At 43.0% G+C, this 21432-nt stretch overlaps 26 non-coding genes across 26 annotated transcripts; 13 read left to right on the top strand and 13 right to left on the bottom strand.

Moving 5' to 3' along the window:
* Positions 1-735: 735 nt before the first annotated feature.
* On the bottom strand, positions 736-845 carry TRNAL-CAA (transfer RNA leucine (anticodon CAA)). The gene is made up of 2 exons: positions 808-845; positions 736-781 (listed from the first exon to the last, which is right to left on the bottom strand). It is a non-coding gene; the product is annotated as a tRNA-Leu (tRNA).
* Positions 846-1122: 277 nt separating this feature from the next.
* On the top strand, positions 1123-1195 carry TRNAR-UCG (transfer RNA arginine (anticodon UCG)). The gene has a single exon. It is a non-coding gene; the product is annotated as a tRNA-Arg (tRNA).
* A 1154-nt stretch (positions 1196-2349) lies between these two features.
* On the bottom strand, positions 2350-2459 carry TRNAL-CAA (transfer RNA leucine (anticodon CAA)). The gene is made up of 2 exons: positions 2422-2459; positions 2350-2395 (listed from the first exon to the last, which is right to left on the bottom strand). It is a non-coding gene; the product is annotated as a tRNA-Leu (tRNA).
* Positions 2460-2736: 277 nt separating this feature from the next.
* Positions 2737-2809, top strand: TRNAR-UCG (transfer RNA arginine (anticodon UCG)). Its single transcript has one exon. It is a non-coding gene; the product is annotated as a tRNA-Arg (tRNA).
* Positions 2810-3963: 1154 nt separating this feature from the next.
* On the bottom strand, positions 3964-4073 carry TRNAL-CAA (transfer RNA leucine (anticodon CAA)). Its single transcript has 2 exons — positions 4036-4073; positions 3964-4009 (listed from the first exon to the last, which is right to left on the bottom strand). It is a non-coding gene; the product is annotated as a tRNA-Leu (tRNA).
* Positions 4074-4350: 277 nt separating this feature from the next.
* Positions 4351-4423, top strand: TRNAR-UCG (transfer RNA arginine (anticodon UCG)). Its single transcript has one exon. It is a non-coding gene; the product is annotated as a tRNA-Arg (tRNA).
* A 1154-nt stretch (positions 4424-5577) lies between these two features.
* On the bottom strand, positions 5578-5687 carry TRNAL-CAA (transfer RNA leucine (anticodon CAA)). The gene is made up of 2 exons: positions 5650-5687; positions 5578-5623 (listed from the first exon to the last, which is right to left on the bottom strand). It is a non-coding gene; the product is annotated as a tRNA-Leu (tRNA).
* A 277-nt stretch (positions 5688-5964) lies between these two features.
* TRNAR-UCG (transfer RNA arginine (anticodon UCG)) lies at positions 5965-6037 on the top strand. Its single transcript has one exon. It is a non-coding gene; the product is annotated as a tRNA-Arg (tRNA).
* A 1154-nt stretch (positions 6038-7191) lies between these two features.
* On the bottom strand, positions 7192-7301 carry TRNAL-CAA (transfer RNA leucine (anticodon CAA)). Its single transcript has 2 exons — positions 7264-7301; positions 7192-7237 (listed from the first exon to the last, which is right to left on the bottom strand). It is a non-coding gene; the product is annotated as a tRNA-Leu (tRNA).
* Positions 7302-7578: 277 nt separating this feature from the next.
* Positions 7579-7651, top strand: TRNAR-UCG (transfer RNA arginine (anticodon UCG)). The gene has a single exon. It is a non-coding gene; the product is annotated as a tRNA-Arg (tRNA).
* A 1154-nt stretch (positions 7652-8805) lies between these two features.
* On the bottom strand, positions 8806-8915 carry TRNAL-CAA (transfer RNA leucine (anticodon CAA)). Its single transcript has 2 exons — positions 8878-8915; positions 8806-8851 (listed from the first exon to the last, which is right to left on the bottom strand). It is a non-coding gene; the product is annotated as a tRNA-Leu (tRNA).
* Positions 8916-9192: 277 nt separating this feature from the next.
* TRNAR-UCG (transfer RNA arginine (anticodon UCG)) lies at positions 9193-9265 on the top strand. The gene has a single exon. It is a non-coding gene; the product is annotated as a tRNA-Arg (tRNA).
* A 1154-nt stretch (positions 9266-10419) lies between these two features.
* TRNAL-CAA (transfer RNA leucine (anticodon CAA)) lies at positions 10420-10529 on the bottom strand. The gene is made up of 2 exons: positions 10492-10529; positions 10420-10465 (listed from the first exon to the last, which is right to left on the bottom strand). It is a non-coding gene; the product is annotated as a tRNA-Leu (tRNA).
* Positions 10530-10806: 277 nt separating this feature from the next.
* TRNAQ-UUG (transfer RNA glutamine (anticodon UUG)) lies at positions 10807-10879 on the top strand. The gene has a single exon. It is a non-coding gene; the product is annotated as a tRNA-Gln (tRNA).
* A 1153-nt stretch (positions 10880-12032) lies between these two features.
* Positions 12033-12142, bottom strand: TRNAL-CAA (transfer RNA leucine (anticodon CAA)). Its single transcript has 2 exons — positions 12105-12142; positions 12033-12078 (listed from the first exon to the last, which is right to left on the bottom strand). It is a non-coding gene; the product is annotated as a tRNA-Leu (tRNA).
* A 277-nt stretch (positions 12143-12419) lies between these two features.
* TRNAR-UCG (transfer RNA arginine (anticodon UCG)) lies at positions 12420-12492 on the top strand. The gene has a single exon. It is a non-coding gene; the product is annotated as a tRNA-Arg (tRNA).
* Positions 12493-13646: 1154 nt separating this feature from the next.
* On the bottom strand, positions 13647-13756 carry TRNAL-CAA (transfer RNA leucine (anticodon CAA)). Its single transcript has 2 exons — positions 13719-13756; positions 13647-13692 (listed from the first exon to the last, which is right to left on the bottom strand). It is a non-coding gene; the product is annotated as a tRNA-Leu (tRNA).
* A 277-nt stretch (positions 13757-14033) lies between these two features.
* Positions 14034-14106, top strand: TRNAQ-UUG (transfer RNA glutamine (anticodon UUG)). Its single transcript has one exon. It is a non-coding gene; the product is annotated as a tRNA-Gln (tRNA).
* Positions 14107-15260: 1154 nt separating this feature from the next.
* TRNAL-CAA (transfer RNA leucine (anticodon CAA)) lies at positions 15261-15370 on the bottom strand. Its single transcript has 2 exons — positions 15333-15370; positions 15261-15306 (listed from the first exon to the last, which is right to left on the bottom strand). It is a non-coding gene; the product is annotated as a tRNA-Leu (tRNA).
* Positions 15371-15647: 277 nt separating this feature from the next.
* On the top strand, positions 15648-15720 carry TRNAQ-UUG (transfer RNA glutamine (anticodon UUG)). Its single transcript has one exon. It is a non-coding gene; the product is annotated as a tRNA-Gln (tRNA).
* A 1154-nt stretch (positions 15721-16874) lies between these two features.
* On the bottom strand, positions 16875-16984 carry TRNAL-CAA (transfer RNA leucine (anticodon CAA)). The gene is made up of 2 exons: positions 16947-16984; positions 16875-16920 (listed from the first exon to the last, which is right to left on the bottom strand). It is a non-coding gene; the product is annotated as a tRNA-Leu (tRNA).
* A 277-nt stretch (positions 16985-17261) lies between these two features.
* On the top strand, positions 17262-17334 carry TRNAQ-UUG (transfer RNA glutamine (anticodon UUG)). Its single transcript has one exon. It is a non-coding gene; the product is annotated as a tRNA-Gln (tRNA).
* Positions 17335-18488: 1154 nt separating this feature from the next.
* On the bottom strand, positions 18489-18598 carry TRNAL-CAA (transfer RNA leucine (anticodon CAA)). The gene is made up of 2 exons: positions 18561-18598; positions 18489-18534 (listed from the first exon to the last, which is right to left on the bottom strand). It is a non-coding gene; the product is annotated as a tRNA-Leu (tRNA).
* A 277-nt stretch (positions 18599-18875) lies between these two features.
* Positions 18876-18948, top strand: TRNAQ-UUG (transfer RNA glutamine (anticodon UUG)). The gene has a single exon. It is a non-coding gene; the product is annotated as a tRNA-Gln (tRNA).
* A 1154-nt stretch (positions 18949-20102) lies between these two features.
* TRNAL-CAA (transfer RNA leucine (anticodon CAA)) lies at positions 20103-20212 on the bottom strand. Its single transcript has 2 exons — positions 20175-20212; positions 20103-20148 (listed from the first exon to the last, which is right to left on the bottom strand). It is a non-coding gene; the product is annotated as a tRNA-Leu (tRNA).
* A 277-nt stretch (positions 20213-20489) lies between these two features.
* On the top strand, positions 20490-20562 carry TRNAQ-UUG (transfer RNA glutamine (anticodon UUG)). The gene has a single exon. It is a non-coding gene; the product is annotated as a tRNA-Gln (tRNA).
* The last annotated feature ends 870 nt before the right edge of the window (positions 20563-21432 follow it).

The following is a 21432-nucleotide window of genomic DNA, read 5'->3' as shown; positions in this document are numbered from 1 at the left end:
TTTAGGAAATCCTTGTCTGCAATTCTGCTGTAAGCCAGACTTTTACAAAGGTGCAGACACAGCATGTCAAGTGGCACGATGCGATTCCTTCTTGTTGCAAGCTCAACAATTTCAAAAGGTTGCCTCGGTTCCCAATTTATATGAAGAGTTCTTGCCTGAAATTTGGAAAGTATGTCTGTCATTTCCTCTGAAAAGATATGATCCACACCGCAAATGGAACACTGCAATTGGTTTTCTTGCAACCTGAACTCTTTTCAAGGAAGGGTCCGTTGAAATTTCAACAAATGAGTCTTGTCAGAAGAGGGAATAACCCCACCTCTTTCACCAAAGGTCAGAACATACAGGGAAGACCTGTAAGTTATTGCCAAAACCTATCTCCTGAGTTCGGTCTCCTTACATATTTGTCACTTTACCTGTACACTAACCTTTTAAGATTTAGCAAAACAAATTGCCTCCAAAGCTTCTGATCCTGATGAAGTGAACTAGAAGAGAAGATGAGCTAACCCATATGACTGTAGGTGTGCCAAAGGGGATGGAATTTGTCAGTTTGTAAAACGTGTGTTAGAAAGCTTGTAGAAAAAAGTCGGCCTTGTTCCTTTTCTGCGAGATTTTCCAAAAGTCCATGTGAGGTTGCTGTTGAGAAGGCCCTTTGAAGAGCCTAGTAAATGAAAAGACCCAAGAGCTTGTTTTGGCAGGCCTGACCAATGTGCCATGATGGACAAAGTGAAAAAGCTCTGTCAGAAGTGGGATTTGAACCCACGCCTCCATTCGGAGACCAGAAGGCCCATGAGAAGGGAAGAGAAGCCTCTTGAGTCTGGCGCCTTAGACCACTCGGCCATCCTGACAAGCAGTGTATTATGTGCCCATGCAGCTGGCACAATGACTATACTTAACAGAGAAGAGACAACCACAAACTTAGCCTAGAAGACTTCATGAACACTGCAAGGCATGTTTTTTTCTCTGAAAACACTCATCAAACTGCCATTTTGGATCACTGCAATACCTTAGACAGCAATGTCATGTGCCTGCTCTAACAAATGAAATCCTTTGTGCTCCTTGAGCGTCTTTTCCTATGCGGTGGCTGTTTCCAGTGGAAAATGGTTTCTTCATAAAGAGGCATGAGACCGCGTGGCCTAATGGATAAGGCGTCTGACTTCGGATCAGAAGATTGAGGGTTCGAGTCCCTTCGTGGTCGTTGAGCTCTGTTCTTGTCACTTCTGTAGAGTATTTGCTCCTCTTGTTGTAAATGTCCTCGGAGACTTTGCAAAAGCCTGTGCTTCCTCACTCATGCTTATCATTCAATCCCTGCCCTTGACTGTTTACAGCTACAAAGGTGGCTGCTTTTGCTGAGCTTTCACCACCATGTCAATGACGCTAACTCTTTTCTTACAACTTGTGCAAGTCCCAGCAAAGTTTTTACATCAACCTCAAATAAACACTGCTAGTCCACACTGGGATTCTAACCTTTGCCTTACTTTGAACCCAATACCCTGATGGACCTTGGAAGAGACTCTAAGTAAACTATATGACCCAGGGTTCAAACATTCATGGTGGCATCTCCCTTTCTGCTAAGCATTTTGTGTACTAACATGAGAAAATTAATTTTCATATATGATTTAGGAAATCCTTGTCTGCAATTCTGCTGTAAGCCAGACTTTTACAAAGGTGCAGACACAGCATGTCAAGTGGCACGATGCGATTCCTTCTTGTTGCAAGCTCAACAATTTCAAAAGGTTTCCTCGGTTCCCAATTTATATGAAGAGTTCTTGCCTGATATTTGGAAAGTATGTCTGTCATTTCCTCTGAAAAGATATGATCCACACCGCAAATGGAACACTGCAATTGGTTTTCTTGCAACCTGAACTCTTTTCAAGGAAGGGTCCGTTGAAATTTCAACAAATGAGTCTTGTCAGAAGAGGGAATAACCCCACCTCTTTCACCAAAGGTCAGAACATACAGAAAGACCTGTAAGTTATTGCCAAAACCTATCTCCTGAGTTCGGTCTCCTTACATATTTGTCACTTTACCTGTACACTAACCTTTTAAGATTTAGCAAAACAAATTGCCTCCAAAGCTTCTGATCCTGATGAAGTGAACTAGAAGAGAAGATGAGCTAACCCATATGACTGTAGGTGTGCCAAAGGGGATGGAATTTGTCAGTTTGTAAAACGTGTGTTAGAAAGCTTGTAGAAAAAAGTCGGCCTTGTTCCTTTTCTGCGAGATTTTCCAAAAGTCCATGTGAGGTTGCTGTTGAGAAGGCCCTTTGAAGAGCCTAGTAAATGAAAAGACCCAAGAGCTTGTTTTGGCAGGCCTGACCAATGTGCCATGATGGACAAAGTGAAAAAGCTCTGTCAGAAGTGGGATTTGAACCCACACCTCCATTCGGAGACCAGAAGGCCTATGAGAAGAGAAGAGAAGCCTCTTGAGTCTGGCGCCTTAAACCACTCGGCCATCCTGACAAGCGGTGTACTATGTACCCATGCAGCTGGCACAATGACTATACTTAACAGAGAAGAGACAACCACAAACTTAGCCTAGAAGACTTCATGAACACTGCAAGTCATGTTTTATTCTCTGAAAACACTCATCAAACTGCCATTTTGGATCACTGCAATACCTTAGACAGCAATGTCATGTGCCTGCTCTAACAAATGAAATCCTTTGTGCTCCTTGAGCGTCTTTTCCTATGCGGTGGCTGTTTCCAGTGGAAAATGGTTTCTTCATAAAGAGGCATGAGACCGCGTGGCCTAATGGATAAGGTGTCTGACTTCGGATCAGAAGATTGAGGGTTCGAGTCCCTTTGTGGTTGTTGAGCTCTGTTCTTGTCACTTTTGTAGAGTATTTGCTCCTCTTGTTGTAAATGTCCTCGGAGACTTTGCAAAAGCCTGTGCTTCCTCACTCATGCTTATCATTCAATCCCTGCCCTTGACTGTTTACAGCTACAAAGGTGGCTGCTTTTGCTGAGCTTTCACCACAATGTCAATGACGCTAACTCTTTTCTTACAACTTGTGCAAGTCCCAGCAAAGTTTTTACATCAACCTCAAATAAACACTGCTAGTCCACACTGGGATTCTAACCTTTGCCTTACTTTGAACCCAATACCCTGATGGACCTTGCAAGAGACTCTAAGTAAACTATATGACCCAGGGTTCAAACATTCATGGTGGCATCTCCCTTTCTGCTAAGCATTTTGTTTACTAACATGAGAAAATTAATTTCCTATATGATTTAGGAAATCCTTGTCTGCAATTCTGCTGTAAGCCAGACTTTTACAAAGGTGCAGACACAGCATGTCAAGTGGCACGATGCGATTCCTTCTTGTTGCAAGCTCAACAATTTCAAAAGGTTGCCTCGGTTCCCAATTTATATGAAGAGTTCTTGCCTGAAATTTGGAAAGTATGTCTGTCATTTCCTCTGAAAAGATATGATCCACACCGCAAATGGAACACTGCAATTGGTTTTCTTGCAACCTGAACTCTTTTCAAGGAAGGGTCCGTTGAAATTTCAACAAATGAGTCTTGTCAGAAGAGGGAATAACCCCACCTCTTTCACCAAAGGTCAGAACATACAGGGAAGACCTGTAAGTTATTGCCAAAACCTATCTCCTGAGTTCGGTCTCCTTACATATTTGTCACTTTACCTGTACACTAACCTTTTAAGATTTAGCAAAACAAATTGCCTCCAAAGCTTCTGATCCTGATGAAGTGAACTAGAAGAGAAGATGAGCTAACCCATATGACTGTAGGTGTGCCAAAGGGGATGGAATTTGTCAGTTTGTAAAACGTGTGTTAGAAAGCTTGTAGAAAAAAGTCGGCCTTGTTCCTTTTCTGCGAGATTTTCCAAAAGTCCATGTGAGGTTGCTGTTGAGAAGGCCCTTTGAAGAGCCTAGTAAATGAAAAGACCCAAGAGCTTGTTTTGGCAGGCCTGACCAATGTGCCATGATGGACAAAGTGAAAAAGCTCTGTAAGAAGTGGGATTTGAACCCACGACTCCATTCGGAGACCAGAAGGCCCATGAGAAGGGAAGAGAAGCCTCTTGAGTCTGGCGCCTTAGACCACTCGGCCATCCTGACAAGCGGTGTACTATGTACCCATGCAGCTGGCACAATGACTATACTTAACAGAGAAGAGACAACCACAAACTTAGCCTAGAAGACTTCATGAACACTGCAAGGCATGTTTTTTTCTCTGAAAACACTCATCAAACTGCCATTTTGGATCACTGCAATACCTTAGACAGCAATGTCATGTGCCTGCTCTAACAAATGAAATCCTTTGTGCTCCTTGAGCGTCTTTTCCTATGCGGTGGCTGTTTCCAGTGGAAAATGGTTTCTTCATAAAGAGGCATGAGACCGCGTGGCCTAATGGATAAGGCGTCTGACTTCGGATCAGAAGATTGAGGGTTCGAGTCCCTTCGTGGTCGTTGAGCTCTGTTCTTGTCACTTCTGTAGAGTATTTGCTCCTCTTGTTGTAAATGTCCTCGGAGACTTTGCAAAAGCCTGTGCTTCCTCACTCATGCTTATCATTCAATCCCTGCCCTTGACTGTTTACAGCTACAAAGGTGGCTGCTTTTGCTGAGCTTTCACCACCATGTCAATGACGCTAACTCTTTTCTTACAACTTGTGCAAGTCCCAGCAAAGTTTTTACATCAACCTCAAATAAACACTGCTAGTCCACACTGGGATTCTAACCTTTGCCTTACTTTGAACCCAATACCCTGATGGACCTTGGAAGAGACTCTAAGTAAACTATATGACCCAGGGTTCAAACATTCATGGTGGCATCTCCCTTTCTGCTAAGCATTTTGTGTACTAACATGAGAAAATTAATTTTCATATATGATTTAGGAAATCCTTGTCTGCAATTCTGCTGTAAGCCAGACTTTTACAAAGGTGCAGACACAGCATGTCAAGTGGCACGATGCGATTCCTTCTTGTTGCAAGCTCAACAATTTCAAAAGGTTTCCTCGGTTCCCAATTTATATGAAGAGTTCTTGCCTGATATTTGGAAAGTATGTCTGTCATTTCCTCTGAAAAGATATGATCCACACCGCAAATGGAACACTGCAATTGGTTTTCTTGCAACCTGAACTCTTTTCAAGGAAGGGTCCGTTGAAATTTCAACAAATGAGTCTTGTCAGAAGAGGGAATAACCCCACCTCTTTCACCAAAGGTCAGAACATACAGAAAGACCTGTAAGTTATTGCCAAAACCTATCTCCTGAGTTCGGTCTCCTTACATATTTGTCACTTTACCTGTACACTAACCTTTTAAGATTTAGCAAAACAAATTGCCTCCAAAGCTTCTGATCCTGATGAAGTGAACTAGAAGAGAAGATGAGCTAACCCATATGACTGTAGGTGTGCCAAAGGGGATGGAATTTGTCAGTTTGTAAAACGTGTGTTAGAAAGCTTGTAGAAAAAAGTCGGCCTTGTTCCTTTTCTGCGAGATTTTCCAAAAGTCCATGTGAGGTTGCTGTTGAGAAGGCCCTTTGAAGAGCCTAGTAAATGAAAAGACCCAAGAGCTTGTTTTGGCAGGCCTGACCAATGTGCCATGATGGACAAAGTGAAAAAGCTCTGTCAGAAGTGGGATTTGAACCCACACCTCCATTCGGAGACCAGAAGGCCTATGAGAAGAGAAGAGAAGCCTCTTGAGTCTGGCGCCTTAAACCACTCGGCCATCCTGACAAGCGGTGTACTATGTACCCATGCAGCTGGCACAATGACTATACTTAACAGAGAAGAGACAACCACAAACTTAGCCTAGAAGACTTCATGAACACTGCAAGTCATGTTTTATTCTCTGAAAACACTCATCAAACTGCCATTTTGGATCACTGCAATACCTTAGACAGCAATGTCATGTGCCTGCTCTAACAAATGAAATCCTTTGTGCTCCTTGAGCGTCTTTTCCTATGCGGTGGCTGTTTCCAGTGGAAAATGGTTTCTTCATAAAGAGGCATGAGACCGCGTGGCCTAATGGATAAGGTGTCTGACTTCGGATCAGAAGATTGAGGGTTCGAGTCCCTTTGTGGTTGTTGAGCTCTGTTCTTGTCACTTTTGTAGAGTATTTGCTCCTCTTGTTGTAAATGTCCTCGGAGACTTTGCAAAAGCCTGTGCTTCCTCACTCATGCTTATCATTCAATCCCTGCCCTTGACTGTTTACAGCTACAAAGGTGGCTGCTTTTGCTGAGCTTTCACCACAATGTCAATGACGCTAACTCTTTTCTTACAACTTGTGCAAGTCCCAGCAAAGTTTTTACATCAACCTCAAATAAACACTGCTAGTCCACACTGGGATTCTAACCTTTGCCTTACTTTGAACCCAATACCCTGATGGACCTTGCAAGAGACTCTAAGTAAACTATATGACCCAGGGTTCAAACATTCATGGTGGCATCTCCCTTTCTGCTAAGCATTTTGTTTACTAACATGAGAAAATTAATTTCCTATATGATTTAGGAAATCCTTGTCTGCAATTCTGCTGTAAGCCAGACTTTTACAAAGGTGCAGACACAGCATGTCAAGTGGCACGATGCGATTCCTTCTTGTTGCAAGCTCAACAATTTCAAAAGGTTGCCTCGGTTCCCAATTTATATGAAGAGTTCTTGCCTGAAATTTGGAAAGTATGTCTGTCATTTCCTCTGAAAAGATATGATCCACACCGCAAATGGAACACTGCAATTGGTTTTCTTGCAACCTGAACTCTTTTCAAGGAAGGGTCCGTTGAAATTTCAACAAATGAGTCTTGTCAGAAGAGGGAATAACCCCACCTCTTTCACCAAAGGTCAGAACATACAGGGAAGACCTGTAAGTTATTGCCAAAACCTATCTCCTGAGTTCGGTCTCCTTACATATTTGTCACTTTACCTGTACACTAACCTTTTAAGATTTAGCAAAACAAATTGCCTCCAAAGCTTCTGATCCTGATGAAGTGAACTAGAAGAGAAGATGAGCTAACCCATATGACTGTAGGTGTGCCAAAGGGGATGGAATTTGTCAGTTTGTAAAACGTGTGTTAGAAAGCTTGTAGAAAAAAGTCGGCCTTGTTCCTTTTCTGCGAGATTTTCCAAAAGTCCATGTGAGGTTGCTGTTGAGAAGGCCCTTTGAAGAGCCTAGTAAATGAAAAGACCCAAGAGCTTGTTTTGGCAGGCCTGACCAATGTGCCATGATGGACAAAGTGAAAAAGCTCTGTAAGAAGTGGGATTTGAACCCACGACTCCATTCGGAGACCAGAAGGCCCATGAGAAGGGAAGAGAAGCCTCTTGAGTCTGGCGCCTTAGACCACTCGGCCATCCTGACAAGCGGTGTACTATGTACCCATGCAGCTGGCACAATGACTATACTTAACAGAGAAGAGACAACCACAAACTTAGCCTAGAAGACTTCATGAACACTGCAAGGCATGTTTTTTTCTCTGAAAACACTCATCAAACTGCCATTTTGGATCACTGCAATACCTTAGACAGCAATGTCATGTGCCTGCTCTAACAAATGAAATCCTTTGTGCTCCTTGAGCGTCTTTTCCTATGCGGTGGCTGTTTCCAGTGGAAAATGGTTTCTTCATAAAGAGGCATGAGACCGCGTGGCCTAATGGATAAGGCGTCTGACTTCGGATCAGAAGATTGAGGGTTCGAGTCCCTTTGTGGTCGTTGAGTTCTGTTCTTGTCACTTCTGTAGAGTATTTGCTCCTCTTGTTGTAAATGTCCTCGGAGACTTTGCAAAAGCCTGTGCTTCCTTACTCATGCTTATCATTCAATCCCTGCCCTTGACTGTTTACAGCTACAAAGGTGGCTGCTTTTGCTGAGCTTTCACCACAATGTCAATGACGCTAACTCTTTTCTTACAACTTGTGCAAGTCCCAGCAAAGTTTTTACATCAACCTCAAATAAACACTGCTAGTCCACACTGGGATTCTAACCTTTGCCTTACTTTGAACCCAATACCCTAATGGACCTTGGAAGAGACTCTAAGTAAACTATATGACCCAGGGTTCAAACATTCATGGTGGCATCTCCCTTTCTGCTAAGCATTTTGTTTACTAACATGAGAAAATTAATTTCCTATATGATTTAGGAAATCCTTGTCTGCAATTCTGCTGTAAGCCAGACTTTTACAAAGGTGCAGACACAGCATGTCAAGTGGCACGATGCGATTCCTTCTTGTTGCAAGCTCAACAATTTCAAAAGGTTGCCTCGGTTCCCAATTTATATGAAGAGTTCTTGCCTGAAATTTGGAAAGTATGTCTGTCATTTCCTCTGAAAAGATATGATCCACACCGCAAATGGAACACTGCAATTGGTTTTCTTGCAACCTGAACTCTTTTCAAGGAAGGGTCCGTTGAAATTTCAACAAATGAGTCTTGTCAGAAGAGGGAATAACCCCACCTCTTTCACCAAAGGTCAGAACATACAGGGAAGACCTGTAAGTTATTGCCAAAACCTATCTCCTGAGTTCGGTCTCCTTACATATTTGTCACTTTACCTGTACACTAACCTTTTAAGATTTAGCAAAACAAATTGCCTCCAAAGCTTCTGATCCTGATGAAGTGAACTAGAAGAGAAGATGAGCTAACCCATATGACTGTAGGTGTGCCAAAGGGGATGGAATTTGTCAGTTTGTAAAACGTGTGTTAGAAAGCTTGTAGAAAAAAGTCGGCCTTGTTCCTTTTCTGCGAGATTTTCCAAAAGTCCATGTGAGGTTGCTGTTGAGAAGGCCCTTTGAAGAGCCTAGTAAATGAAAAGACCCAAGAGCTTGTTTTGGCAAGCCTGACCAATGTGCCATGATGGACAAAGTGAAAAAGCTCTGTCAGAAGTGGGATTTGAACCCACGCCTCCATTCGGAGACCAGAAGGCCCATGAGAAGGGAAGAGAAGCCTCTTGAGTCTGGCGCCTTAGACCACTCGGCCATCCTGACAAGCGGTGTACTATGTACCCATGCAGCTGGCACAATGACTATACTTAACAGAGAAGAGACAACCACAAACTTAGCCTAGAAGACTTCATGAACACTGCAAGGCATGTTTTTTTCTCTGAAAACACTCATCAAACTGTCATTTTGGATCACTGCAATACCTTAGACAGCAATGTCATGTGCCTGCTCTAACAAATGAAATCCTTTGTGCTCCTTGAGCGTCTTTTCCTATGCGGTGGCTGTTTCCAGTGGAAAATGGTTTCTTTATAAAGAGGCATGAGACCGCGTGGCCTAATGGATAAGGCGTCTGACTTCGGATCAGAAGATTGAGGGTTCGAGTCCCTTCGTGGTCGTTGAGTTCTGTTCTTGTCACTTCTGTAGAGTATTTGCTCCTCTTGTTGTAAATGTCCTCGGAGACTTTGCAAAAGCCTGTGCTTCCTCACTCATGCTTATCATTCAATCCCTGCCCTTGACTGTTTACAGCTACAAAGGTGGCTGCTTTTGCTGAGCTTTCACCACAATGTCAATGACGCTAACTCTTTTCTTACAACTTGTGCAAGTCCCAGCAAAGTTTTTACATCAACCTCAAATAAACACTGCTAGTCCACACTGGGATTCTAACCTTTGCCTTACTTTGAACCCAATACCCTAATGGACCTTGGAAGAGACTCTAAGTAAACTATATGACCCAGGGTTCAAACATTCATGGTGGCATCTCCCTTTCTGCTAAGCATTTTGTTTACTAACATGAGAAAATTAATTTCCTATATGATTTAGGAAATCCTTGTCTGCAATTCTGCTGTAAGCCAGACTTTTACAAAGGTGCAGACACAGCATGTCAAGTGGCACGATGCGATTCCTTCTTGTTGCAAGCTCAACAATTTCAAAAGGTTGCCTCGGTTCCCAATTTATATGAAGAGTTCTTGCCTGAAATTTGGAAAGTATGTCTGTCATTTCCTCTGAAAGGATATGATCCACACCGCAAATGGAACACTGCAATTGGTTTTCTTGCAACCAGAACTCTTTTCAAGGAAGGGTCCGTTGAAATTTCAACAAATGAGTCTTGTCAGAAGAGGGAATAACCCCACCTCTTTCACCAAAGGTCAGAACATACAGGGAAGACCTGTAAGTTATTGCCAAAACCTATCTCCTGAGTTCGGTCTCCTTACATATTTGTCACTTTACCTGTACACTAACCTTTTAAGATTTAGCAAAACAAATTGCCTCCAAAGCTTCTGATCCTGATGAAGTGAACTAGAAGAGAAGATGAGCTAACCCATATGACTGTAGGTGTGCCAAAGGGGATGGAATTTGTCAGTTTGTAAAACGTGTGTTAGAAAGCTTGTAGAAAAAAGTCGGCCTTGTTCCTTTTCTGCGAGATTTTCCAAAAGTCCATGTGAGGTTGCTGTTGAGAAGGCCCTTTGAAGAGCCTAGTAAATGAAAAGACCCAAGAGCTTGTTTTGGCAGGCCTGACCAATGTGCCATGATGGACAAAGTGAAAAAGCTCTGTCAGAAGTGGGATTTGAACCCACGCCTCCAATCGGAGACCAGAAGGCCCATGAGAAGGGAAGAGAAGCCTCTTGAGTCTGGCGCCTTAGACCACTCGGCCATCCTGACAAGCGGTGTACTATGTACCCATGCAGCTGGCACAATGACTATACTTAACAGAGAAGAGACAACCACAAACTTAGCCTAGAAGACTTCATGAACACTGCAAGGCATGTTTTTTTCTCTGAAAACACTCATCAAACTGCCATTTTGGATCACTGCAATACCTTAGACAGCAATGTCATGTGCCTGCTCTAACAAATGAAATCCTTTGTGCTCCTTGAGCGTCTTTTCCTCTGCGGTGGCTGTTTCCAGTGGAAAATGGTTTCTTCATAAAGAGGCATGAGACTGCGTGGCCTAATGGATAAGGCGTCTGACTTTGGATCAGAAGATTGAGGGTTCAAGTCCCTTTGTGGTCGTTGAGCTCTGTTCTTGTCACTTCTGTAGAGTATTTGCTCCTCTTGTTGTAAATGTCCTCGGAGACTTTGCAAAAGCCTGTGCTTCCTCACTCATGCTTATCATTCAATCCCTGCCCTTGACTGTTTACAGCTACAAAGGTGGCTGCTTTTGCTGAGCTTTCACCACCATGTCAATGACGCTAACTCTTTTCTTACAACTTGTGCAAGTCCCAGCAAAGTTTTTACATCAACCTCAAATAAACACTGCTAGTCCACACTGGGATTCTAACCTTTGCCTTACTTTGAACCCAATACCCTGATGGACCTTGGAAGAGACTCTAAGTAAACTATATGACCCAGGGTTCAAACATTCATGGTGGCATCTCCCTTTCTGCTAAGCATTTTGTGTACTAACATGAGAAAATTAATTTCCTATATGATTTAGGAAATCCTTGTCTGCAATTCTGCTGTAAGCCAGACTTTTACAAAGGTGCAGACACAGCATGTCAAGTGGCACGATGCGATTCCTTCTTGTTGCAAGCTCAACAATTTCAAAAGGTTGCCTCGGTTCCCAATTTATATGAAGAGTTCTTGCCTGAAATTTGGAAAGTATGTCTGTCATTTCCTCTGAAAAGATATGATCCACACCGCAAATGGAACACTGCAATTGGTTTTCTTGCAACCTGAACTCTTTTCAAGGAAGGGTCCGTTGAAATTTCAACAAATGAGTCTTGTCAGAAGAGGGAATAACCCCACCTCTTTCACCAAAGGTCAGAACATACAGGGAAGACCTGTAAGTTATTGCCAAAACCTATCTCCTGAGTTCGGTCTCCTTACATATTTGTCACTTTACCTGTACACTAACCTTTTAAGATTTAGCAAAACAAATTGCCTCCAAAGCTTCTGATCCTGATGAAGTGAACTAGAAGAGAAGATGAGCTAACCCATATGACTGTAGGTGTGCCAAAGGGGATGGAATTTGTCAGTTTGTAAAACGTGTGTTAGAAAGCTTGTAGAAAAAAGTCGGCCTTGTTCCTTTTCTGCGAGATTTTCCAAAAGTCCATGTGAGGTTGCTGTTGAGAAGGCCCTTTGAAGAGCCTAGTAAATGAAAAGACCCAAGAGCTTGTTTTGGCAGGCCTGACCAATGTGCCATGATGGACAAAGTGAAAAGCTCTGTCAGAAGTGGGATTTGAACCCACGCCTCCATTCGGAGACCAGAAGGCCCATGAGAAGGGAAGAGAAGCCTCTTGAGTCTGGCACCTTAGACCACTCGGCCATCCTGACAAGCGGTGTACTATGTACCCATGCAGCTGGCACAATGACTATACTTAACAGAGAAGAGACAACCACAAACTTAGCCTAGAAGACTTCATGAACACTGCAAGGCATGTTTTTTTCTCTGAAAACACTCATCAAACTGTCATTTTGGATCACTGCAATACCTTAGACAGCAATGTCATGTGCCTGCTCTAACAAATGAAATCCTTTGTGCTCCTTGAGCGTCTTTTCCTATGCGGTGGCTGTTTCCAGTGGAAAATGGTTTCTTCATAAAGAGCCATGAGACTGCGTGGCCTAATGGATAAGGCGTCTGACTTCGGATCAGAAGATTGAGGGTTCGAGTCCCTTCGTGGTCGTTGAGTTCTGTTCTTGTCACTTCTGTAGAGTATTTGCTCCTCTTGTTGTAAATGTCCTCGGAGACTTTGCAAAAGCCTGTGCTTCCTCACTCATGCTTATCATTCAATCCCTGCCCTTAACTGTTTACAGCTACAAAGGTGGCTGCTTTTGCTGAGCTTTCACCACAATGTCAATGACGCTAACTCTTTTCTTACAACTTGTGCAAGTCCCAGCAAAGTTTTTACATCAACCTCAAATAAACACTGCTAGTCCACACTGGGATTCTAACCTTTGCCTTACTTTGAACCCAATACCCTAATGGACCTTGGAAGAGACTCTAAGTAAACTATATGACCCAGGGTTCAAACATTCATGGTGGCATCTCCCTTTCTGCTAAGCATTTTGTTTACTAACATGAGAAAATTAATTTCCTATATGATTTAGGAAATCCTTGTCTGCAATTCTGCTGTAAGCCAGACTTTTACAAAGGTGCAGACACAGCATGTCAAGTGGCACGATGCGATTCCTTCTTGTTGCAAGCTCAACAATTTCAAAAGGTTGCCTCGGTTCCCAATTTATATGAAGAGTTCTTGCCTGAAATTTGGAAAGTATGTCTGTCATTTCCTCTGAAAGGATATGATCCACACCGCAAATGGAACACTGCAATTGGTTTTCTTGCAACCAGAACTCTTTTCAAGGAAGGGTCCGTTGAAATTTCAACAAATGAGTCTTGTCAGAAGAGGGAATAACCCCACCTCTTTCACCAAAGGTCAGAACATACAGGGAAGACCTGTAAGTTATTGCCAAAACCTATCTCCTGAGTTCGGTCTCCTTACATATTTGTCACTTTACCTGTACACTAACCTTTTAAGATTTAGCAAAACAAATTGCCTCCAAAGCTTCTGATCCTGATGAAGTGAACTAGAAGAGAAGATGAGCTAACCCATATGACTGTAGGTGTGCCAAAGGGGATGGAATTTGTCAGTTTGTAAAACGTGTGTTAGAAAGCTTGTAGAAAAAAGTCGGCCTTGTTCCTTTTCTGCGAGATTTTCCAAAAGTCCATGTGAGGTTGCTGTTGAGAAGGCCCTTTGAAGAGCCTAGTAAATGAAAAGACCCAAGAGCTTGTTTTGGCAGGCCTGACCAATGTGCCATGATGGACAAAGTGAAAAAGCTCTGTCAGAAGTGGGATTTGAACCCACGCCTCCAATCGGAGACCAGAAGGCCCATGAGAAGGGAAGAGAAGCCTCTTGAGTCTGGCGCCTTAGACCACTCGGCCATCCTGACAAGCGGTGTACTATGTACCCATGCAGCTGGCACAATGACTATACTTAACAGAGAAGAGACAACCACAAACTTAGCCTAGAAGACTTCATGAACACTGCAAGGCATGTTTTTTTCTCTGAAAACACTCATCAAACTGCCATTTTGGATCACTGCAATACCTTAGACAGCAATGTCATGTGCCTGCTCTAACAAATGAAATCCTTTGTGCTCCTTGAGCGTCTTTTCCTATGCGGTGGCTGTTTCCAGTGGAAAATGGTTTCTTCATAAAGAGGCATGAGACTGCGTGGCCTAATGGATAAGGCGTCTGACTTTGGATCAGAAGATTGAGGGTTCGAGTCCCTTTGTGGTCGTTGAGCTCTGTTCTTGTCACTTCTGTAGAGTATTTGCTCCTCTTGTTGTAAATGTCCTCGGAGACTTTGCAAAAGCCTGTGCTTCCTCACTCATGCTTATCATTCAATCCCTGCCCTTGACTGTTTACAGCTACAAAGGTGGCTGCTTTTGCTGAGCTTTCACCACCATGTCAATGATGCTAACTCTTTTCTTACAACTTGTGCAAGTCCCAGCAAAGTTTTTACATCAACCTCAAATAAACACTGCTAGTCCACACTGGGATTCTAACCTTTGCCTTACTTTGAACCCAATACCCTGATGGACCTTGGAAGAGACTCTAAGTAAACTATATGACCCAGGGTTCAAACATTCATGGTGGCATCTCCCTTTCTGCTAAGCATTTTGTGTACTAACATGAGAAAATTAATTTCCTATATGATTTAGGAAATCCTTGTCTGCAATTCTGCTGTAAGCCAGACTTTTACAAAGGTGCAGACACAGCATGTCAAGTGGCACGATGCGATTCCTTCTTGTTGCAAGCTCAACAATTTCAAAAGGTTGCCTCGGTTCCCAATTTATATGAAGAGTTCTTGCCTGATATTTGGAAAGTATGTCTGTCATTTCCTCTGAAAAGATATGATCCACACCGCAAATGGAACACTGCAATTGGTTTTCTTGCAACCTGAACTCTTTTCAAGGAAGGGTCCGTTGAAATTTCAACAAATGAGTCTTGTCAGAAGAGGGAATAACCCCACCTCTTTCACCAAAGGTCAGAACATACAGGGAAGACCTGTAAGTTATTGCCAAAACCTATCTCCTGAGTTCGGTCTCCTTACATATTTGTCACTTTACCTGTACACTAACCTTTTAAGATTTAGCAAAACAAATTGCCTCCAAAGCTTCTGATCCTGATGAAGTGAACTAGAAGAGAAGATGAGCTAACCCATATGACTGTAGGTGTGCCAAAGGGGATGGAATTTGTCAGTTTGTAAAACGTGTGTTAGAAAGCTTGTAGAAAAAAGTCGGCCTTGTTCCTTTTCTGCGAGATTTTCCAAAAGTCCATGTGAGGTTGCTGTTGAGAAGGCCCTTTGAAGAGCCTAGTAAATGAAAAGACCCAAGAGCTTGTTTTGGCAGGCCTGACCAATGTGCCATGATGGACAAAGTGAAAAAGCTCTGACAGAAGTGGGATTTGAACCCACGCCTCCATTCGGAGACCAGAAGGCCCATGAGAAGGGAAGAGAAGCCTCTTGAGTCTGGCGCCTTAGACCACTCGGCCATCCTGACAAGCGGTGTACTATGTACCCATGCAGCTGGCACAATGACTATACTTAACAGAGAAGAGACAACCACAAACTTAGCCTAGAAGACTTCATGAACACTGCAAGGCATGTTTTTTTCTCTGAAAACACTCATCAAACTGCCATTTTGGATCACTGCAATACCTTAGACAGCAATGTCATGTGCCTGCTCTAACAAATGAAATCCTTTGTGCTCCTTGAGCGTCTTTTCCTATGCGGTGGCTGTTTCCAGTGGAAAATGGTTTCTTCATAAAGAGGCATGAGACCGCGTGGCCTAATGGATAAGGCGTCTGACTTTGGATCAGAAGATTGAGGGTTCGAGTCCCTTCGTGGTCGTTGAGCTCTGTTCTTGTCACTTCTGTAGAGTATTTGCTCCTCTTGTTGTAAATGTCCTCGGAGACTTTGCAAAAGCCTGTGCTTCCTCACTCATGCTTATCATTCAATCCCTGCCCTTGACTGTTTACAGCTACAAAGGTGGCTGCTTTTGCTGAGCTTTCACCACCATGTCAATGACGCTAACTCTTTTCTTACAACTTGTGCAAGTCCCAGCAAAGTTTTTACATCAACCTCAAATAAACACTGCTAGTCCACACTGGGATTCTAACCTTTGCCTTACTTTGAACCCAATACCCTCATGGACCTTGGAAGAGACTCTAAGTAAACTATATGACCCAGGGTTCAAACATTCATGGTGGCATCTCCCTTTCTGCTAATCATTTTGTTTACTAACATGCGAAAATTAATTTCCTATATGATTTAGGAAATCCTTGTCTGCAATTCTGCTGTAAGCCAGACTTTTACAAAGGTGCAGACACAGCATGTCAAGTGGCACGATGCGATTCCTTCTTGTTGCAAGCTCAACAATTTCAAAAGGTTGCCTCGGTTCCCAATTTATATGAAGAGTTCTTGCCTGAAATTTGGAAAGTATGTCTGTCATTTCCTCTGAAAAGATATGATCCACACCGCAAATGGAACACTGCAATTGGTTTTCTTGCAACCTGAACTCTTTTCAAGGAAGGGTCCGTTGAAATTTCAACAAATGAGTCTTGTCAGAAGAGGGAATAACCCCACCTCTTTCACCAAAGGTCAGAACATACAGGGAAGACCTGTAAGTTATTGCCAAAACCTATCTCCTGAGTTCGGGCTCCTTACATATTTGTCACTTTACCTGTACACTAACCTTTTAAGATTTAGCAAAACAAATTGCCTCCAAAGCTTCTGATCCTGATGAAGTGAACTAGAAGAGAAGATGAGCTAACCCATATGACTGTAGGTGTGCCAAAGGGGATGGAATTAGTCAGTTTGTAAAACGTGTGTTAGAAAGCTTGTAGAAAAAAGTCGGCCTTGTTCCTTTTCTGCGAGATTTTCCAAAAGTCCATGTGAGGTTGCTGTTGAGAAGGCCCTTTGAAGAGCCTAGTAAATGAAAAGACCCAAGAGCTTGTTTTGGCAGGCCTGACCAATGTGCCATGATGGACAAAGTGAAAAAGCTCTGTCAGAAGTGGGATTTGAACCCACGCCTCCATTCGGAGACCAGAAGGCCCATGAGAAGGGAAGAGAAGCCTCTTGAGTCTGGCGCCTTAGACCACTCGGCCATCCTGACAAGCGGTGTATTATATGCCCATGCAGCTGGCACAATGACTATACTTAACAGAGAAGAGACAACCACAAACTTAGCCTAGAAGACTTCATGAACACTGCAAGGCATGTTTTTTTCTCTGAAAACACTCATCAAACTGCCATTTTGGATCACTGCAATACCTTAGACAGCAATGTCATGTGCCTGCTCTAACAAATGAAATCCTTTGTGCTCCTTGAGCGTCTTTTCCTATGCGGTGGCTGTTTCCAGTGGAAAATGGTTTCTTCATAAAGAGGCATGTGACCGCGTGGCCTAATGGATAAGGCGTCTGACTTTGGATCAGAAGATTGAGGGTTCGAGTCCCTTCGTGGTCGTTGAGCTCTGTTCTTGTCACTTCTGTAGAGTATTTGCTCCTCTTGTTGTAAATGTCCTCGGAGACTTTGCAAAAGCCTGTGCTTCCTCACTCATGCTTATCATTCAATCCCTGCCCTTGACTGTTTACAGCTACAAAGGTGGCTGCTTTTGCTGAGCTTTCACCACCATGTCAATGATGCTAACTCTTTTCTTACAACTTGTGCAAGTCCCAGCAAAGTTTTTACATCAACCTCAAATAAACACTGCTAGTCCACACTGGGATTCTAACCTTTGCCTTACTTTGAACCCAATACCCTGATGGACCTTGGAAGAGACTCTAAGTAAACTATATGACCCAGGGTTCAAACATTCATGGTGGCATCTCCCTTTCTGCTAAGCATTTTGTGTACTAACATGAGAAAATTAATTTCCTATATGATTTAGGAAATCCTTGTCTGCAATTCTGCTGTAAGCCAGACTTTTACAAAGGTGCAGACACAGCATGTCAAGTGGCACGATGCGATTCCTTCTTGTTGCAAGCTCAACAATTTCAAAAGGTTGCCTCGGTTCCCAATTTATATGAAGAGTTCTTGCCTGATATTTGGAAAGTATGTCTGTCATTTCCTCTGAAAAGATATGATCCACACCGCAAATGGAACACTGCAATTGGTTTTCTTGCAACCTGAACTCTTTTCAAGGAAGGGTCCGTTGAAATTTCAACAAATGAGTCTTGTCAGAAGAGGGAATAACCCCACCTCTTTCACCAAAGGTCAGAACATACAGGGAAGACCTGTAAGTTATTGCCAAAACCTATCTCCTGAGTTCGGTCTCCTTACATATTTGTCACTTTACCTGTACACTAACCTTTTAAGATTTAGCAAAACAAATTGCCTCCAAAGCTTCTGATCCTGATGAAGTGAACTAGAAGAGAAGATGAGCTAACCCATATGACTGTAGGTGTGCCAAAGGGGATGGAATTTGTCAGTTTGTAAAACGTGTGTTAGAAAGCTTGTAGAAAAAAGTCGGCCTTGTTCCTTTTCTGCGAGATTTTCCAAAAGTCCATGTGAGGTTGCTGTTGAGAAGGCCCTTTGAAGAGCCTAGTAAATGAAAAGACCCAAGAGCTTGTTTTGGCAGGCCTGACCAATGTGCCATGATGGACAAAGTGAAAAAGCTCTGTCAGAAGTGGGATTTGAACCCACGCCTCCAATCGGAGACCAGAAGGCCCATGAGAAGGGAAGAGAAGCCTCTTGAGTCTGGCGCCTTAGACCACTCGGCCATCCTGACAAGCGGTGTACTATGTACCCATGCAGCTGGCACAATGACTATACTTAACAGAGAAGAGACAACCACAAACTTAGCCTAGAAGACTTCATGAACACTGCAAGGCATGTTTTTTTCTCTGAAAACACTCATCAAACTGCCATTTTGGATCACTGCAATACCTTAGACAGCAATGTCATGTGCCTGCTCTAACAAATGAAATCCTTTGTGCTCCTTGAGCGTCTTTTCCTATGCGGTGGCTGTTTCCAGTGGAAAATGGTTTCTTCATAAAGAGGCATGAGACTGCGTGGCCTAATGGATAAGGCGTCTGACTTTGGATCAGAAGATTGAGGGTTCGAGTCCCTTTGTGGTCGTTGAGCTCTGTTCTTGTCACTTCTGTAGAGTATTTGCTCCTCTTGTTGTAAATGTCCTCGGAGACTTTGCAAAAGCCTGTGCTTCCTCACTCATGCTTATCATTCAATCCCTGCCCTTGACTGTTTACAGCTACAAAGGTGGCTGCTTTTGCTGAGCTTTCACCACCATGTCAATGATGCTAACTCTTTTCTTACAACTTGTGCAAGTCCCAGCAAAGTTTTTACATCAACCTCAAATAAACACTGCTAGTCCACACTGGGATTCTAACCTTTGCCTTACTTTGAACCCAATACCCTGATGGACCTTGGAAGAGACTCTAAGTAAACTATATGACCCAGGGTTCAAACATTCATGGTGGCATCTCCCTTTCTGCTAAGCATTTTGTGTACTAACATGAGAAAATTAATTTCCTATATGATTTAGGAAATCCTTGTCTGCAATTCTGCTGTAAGCCAGACTTTTACAAAGGTGCAGACACAGCATGTCAAGTGGCACGATGCGATTCCTTCTTGTTGCAAGCTCAACAATTTCAAAAGGTTGCCTCGGTTCCCAATTTATATGAAGAGTTCTTGCCTGATATTTGGAAAGTATGTCTGTCATTTCCTCTGAAAAGATATGATCCACACCGCAAATGGAACACTGCAATTGGTTTTCTTGCAACCTGAACTCTTTTCAAGGAAGGGTCCGTTGAAATTTCAACAAATGAGTCTTGTCAGAAGAGGGAATAACCCCACCTCTTTCACCAAAGGTCAGAACATACAGGGAAGACCTGTAAGTTATTGCCAAAACCTATCTCCTGAGTTCGGTCTCCTTACATATTTGTCACTTTACCTGTACACTAACCTTTTAAGATTTAGCAAAACAAATTGCCTCCAAAGCTTCTGATCCTGATGAAGTGAACTAGAAGAGAAGATGAGCTAACCCATATGACTGTAGGTGTGCCAAAGGGGATGGAATTTGTCAGTTTGTAAAACGTGTGTTAGAAAGCTTGTAGAAAAAAGTCGGCCTTGTTCCTTTTCTGCGAGATTTTCCAAAAGTCCATGTGAGGTTGCTGTTGAGAAGGCCCTTTGAAGAGCCTAGTAAATGAAAAGACCCAAGAGCTTGTTTTGGCAGGCCTGACCAATGTGCCATGATGGACAAAGTGAAAAAGCTCTGACAGAAGTGGGATTTGAACCCACGCCTCCATTCGGAGACCAGAAGGTCCATGAGAAGGGAAGAGAAGCCTCTTGAGTCTGGCGCCTTAGACCACTCGGCCATCCTGACAAGCGGTGTACTATGTACCCATGCAGCTGGCACAATGACTATACTTAACAGAGAAGAGACAACCACAAACTTAGCCTAGAAGACTTCATGAACACTGCAAGGCATGTTTTTTTCTCTGAAAACACTCATCAAACTGCCATTTTGGATCACTGCAATACCTTAGACAGCAATGTCATGTGCCTGCTCTAACAAATGAAATCCTTTGTGCTCCTTGAGCGTCTTTTCCTATGCGGTGGCTGTTTCCAGTGGAAAATGGTTTCTTCATAAAGAGGCATGAGACCGCGTGGCCTAATGGATAAGGCGTCTGACTTTGGATCAGAAGATTGAGGGTTCGAGTCCCTTCGTGGTCGTTGAGCTCTGTTCTTGTCACTTCTGTAGAGTATTTGCTCCTCTTGTTGTAAATGTCCTCGGAGACTTTGCAAAAGCCTGTGCTTCCTCACTCATGCTTATCATTCAATCCCTGCCCTTGACTGTTTACAGCTACAAAGGTGGCTGCTTTTGCTGAGCTTTCACCACCATGTCAATGATGCTAACTCTTTTCTTACAACTTGTGCAAGTCCCAGCAAAGTTTTTACATCAACCTCAAATAAACACTGCTAGTCCACACTGGGATTCTAACCTTTGCCTTACTTTGAACCCAATACCCTGATGGACCTTGGAAGAGACTCTAAGTAAACTATATGACCCAGGGTTCAAACATTCATGGTGGCATCTCCCTTTCTGCTAAGCATTTTGTGTACTAACATGAGAAAATTAATTTCCTATATGATTTAGGAAATCCTTGTCTGCAATTCTGCTGTAAGCCAGACTTTTACAAAGGTGCAGACACAGCATGTCAAGTGGCACGATGCGATTCCTTCTTGTTGCAAGCTCAACAATTTCAAAAGGTTGCCTCGGTTCCCAATTTATATGAAGAGTTCTTGCCTGATATTTGGAAAGTATGTCTGTCATTTCCTCTGAAAAGATATGATCCACACCGCAAATGGAACACTGCAATTGGTTTTCTTGCAACCTGAACTCTTTTCAAGGAAGGGTCCGTTGAAATTTCAACAAATGAGTCTTGTCAGAAGAGGGAATAACCCCACCTCTTTCACCAAAGGTCAGAACATACAGGGAAGACCTGTAAGTTATTGCCAAAACCTATCTCCTGAGTTCGGTCTCCTTACATATTTGTCACTTTACCTGTACACTAACCTTTTAAGATTTAGCAAAACAAATTG

Source organism: Hyperolius riggenbachi, chromosome 8 (genome assembly GCF_040937935.1).
Source record: "Hyperolius riggenbachi isolate aHypRig1 chromosome 8, aHypRig1.pri, whole genome shotgun sequence".
NCBI lineage: Eukaryota > Metazoa > Chordata > Amphibia > Anura > Hyperoliidae > Hyperolius > Hyperolius riggenbachi.
This window is presented reverse-complemented; position numbering and strand designations above follow the sequence as displayed.